At 68.6% G+C, this 2,456-nt stretch overlaps 1 long non-coding RNA gene across 1 annotated transcript; it reads right to left on the bottom strand.

The window, feature by feature from the left end:
* Nucleotides 1–536: 536 nt before the first annotated feature.
* Nucleotides 537–2,049, bottom strand: LOC112994289 (uncharacterized). Its single transcript, XR_003261917.2, has 2 exons — nt 1,859–2,049; nt 537–678 (listed from the first exon to the last, which is right to left on the bottom strand). It is a non-coding gene; the product is annotated as an uncharacterized LOC112994289 (long non-coding RNA).
* Nucleotides 2,050–2,456: the final 407 nt, after the last annotated feature.

Raw genomic sequence — 2,456 nt, 5'->3', positions numbered from 1 at the left:
GGGGCCGGGGGGGCCGGCGCTAATGAACGGGGGCTGATTGCAGAGCCGCCCGCCTTTGTCTCGCGCTGCTTAGCGGGGGGGGGGGGGTGCGCACGCGTGTGCGCGCGTGTGTGCATGTGTGTGTGTGTGTGCACGCGTGTGTGCATGTGTGTGTGTGCATGGCTGTGCTTGAGTGTGTGCATTGTGTGCGTGTGCGTGCATGTGCACATGTGTGTGCATGCACACGCACGCGCTGCCGGGGAGAGCAGGGCAGCAGCTGGAAAGGCAGCGGCAGACCTGGAATGTCGCGCTCTGACTTTTGTCCCTTGGAAAACAGCCCGATCCGTCTTTGCCGGGCGCAAGGCAACCGCGGGAGCGCCGAGCTCCTGCCGCCCGGCCCCGTTTGCCCCCCGTGAGGGTCCCCAGGCGGCCGCCCCCCTCCCCGGCTGCGGCACGCGGCGGCCGGCCCCGAAGACAGATGCCTGGCAGCGCCCGCCAAGGACCCGGCGAGTATTTAAAAACATAAATTAAAACAAATTGTGTTTTTATATTGCAAATAAGGGCAGTTTTATCGCTTTTATTGCATAACAACCATTAATGAAGTGCAGTTTCAGGCACCTTAATTGCTCGGAGACTAAAGTTCACGTCCTCGCGCCGCGCGGGCCGGGAGACGCCGTGCGTCACACGAGTGCCGGCAGCCTGGAAACGAGAGGGGAGTCGCGGTCACGCCGGCGCGGGAGGGGCGGCCCCGGCACCGGGGAGAGGCGGCGCGGGCGGGCCGGGGTCCCGCGGGGCCGCAGCAACGCGCCCGTGCATGGCACGCACCTGTGCACGCAGCACGCACCCGCGCCGGTGTGCACACGCATGCTGCATGCACACCCATGACCTGCAGGCACACGAGCGTGCGCAGCCCCGTACGGGTGTGCAACGATTTCCAGTGAAAACGGGCGCAGACGTGACACACAGGTCACCTGCATGGCACCGCTGCGCGCAGGCATCGGGCGTGCAAGGGAGGCTCACAAGCGTGTGCTGCACAAGCCCTGCAATGCACCCACAGGCCACTGACACACGTGCACCACGCACACGCTTACGCTTGTGCCACGAACCTGTCACACACCCTCATTTACACACAGCTGCGTGCAACACCCTCCTTATGTACACACACCCTCCAGTCGTGTCTGTCACACAAGCCTGCATGTCACACTGTAACACAGCTGGACACACCTGTATGTCACACGCAATCTGTAACACACACCCATGTACATCAGCACACTGTAACGCACCATCTGTGTCGCAAACCGATGCACAGCACACACCGTGCACAGCAAAACGCACGCGTGCCAGGCACACTGCGCACCAACACACAAGCACACACCACGCACGCTGCACACCAACACACACGCGTGCACTGTGCACGCTGCATGTTGATGCACAGACACACCGTGCACGTTGCACACTGCACACGCATGCACCATGCACTTTGCATGTGGAAACACGTGTGCACGTGTGTTGCACATCGATGCACAAGCGTGGCACACCGGCACACGCATGCACCACGCACTTTGCATGCCGGAGCACGTGTGCACGCACACGCTGCACATCCACGCACAAGGCCACACCACGCACGTGGCACACCGGCACACGCGTGCACCGTGCACTCTGCACCCCGAGGCACGGGCGCACCACACGCGCTGCACGCCGGTGCACGAGGACACACCGCACACGCTGCACACGTGCACTGCGGGGCGCCTGCCCCCGCCGCGGGCGCCCCCCTTGCACACGCGCGTGCACGGCCCCCCCGCCACCAGCGCCGGGCCGGGCCCACGAGCGCCGGGCAGGGCCAGAGGGGGCCGAACCGGGCCGGGCCGCCCGCACGTACCTGCCTCCGGAGCGCGGCGGGGCGAACCGAACCGAGCCGGGCTGGGCCGGGCCGAGCCGATCCGAGCCGGACCGAAGTCGGGCAGAACCGAGCCGGGCCGAGCCGAACCGGGCTGAAGTCGGGTGGAACCGAGCGGAACCGGGCTCCGCTGCCCGGAGCGAGCGCCGCGGGCGGGGGCGGGGCCCAGCCGCGGGGCCGCCCCTCCCCCCGCGCCCAGCCACGGCCACGCCCCCTCCCGCGCCTTTTAAGGCAGCTGGGGCGGTGCTAGGGCGTGGTCGGCGTCACCACGCCCCCCGCCCGACTTAGCCACGCCCCCTCCCCGCCCCCGCCAATGAGGGCGGCGCGCCGGGCCCGCAGGGGCGCCGGCCTTTGTCTGTGGAACGCGCCGGGGCCAATGGGCGCGCGGGGGGAGGGGGCGGCGCGGCCGGGCTGCCCCGGGCCCTGCCCGGCCACGTGCGTGCGGCGCCCCCCGGGGCCCTGCACCGGGGTCCCCTGTACCGGGGTCCCTGCCCGGGGTTCCCTGCACCGGGGTCCCTGCACCGGGGTCCCTGCACCGGGGTCCCCTGCACCGGGGATGTGCACGGGGGTCCCTGCACCG

This window comes from Dromaius novaehollandiae, chromosome 18 (genome assembly GCF_036370855.1).
Source record: "Dromaius novaehollandiae isolate bDroNov1 chromosome 18, bDroNov1.hap1, whole genome shotgun sequence".
In the NCBI taxonomy this organism is placed as follows: domain Eukaryota; kingdom Metazoa; phylum Chordata; class Aves; order Casuariiformes; family Dromaiidae; genus Dromaius; species Dromaius novaehollandiae.
This window is presented reverse-complemented; position numbering and strand designations above follow the sequence as displayed.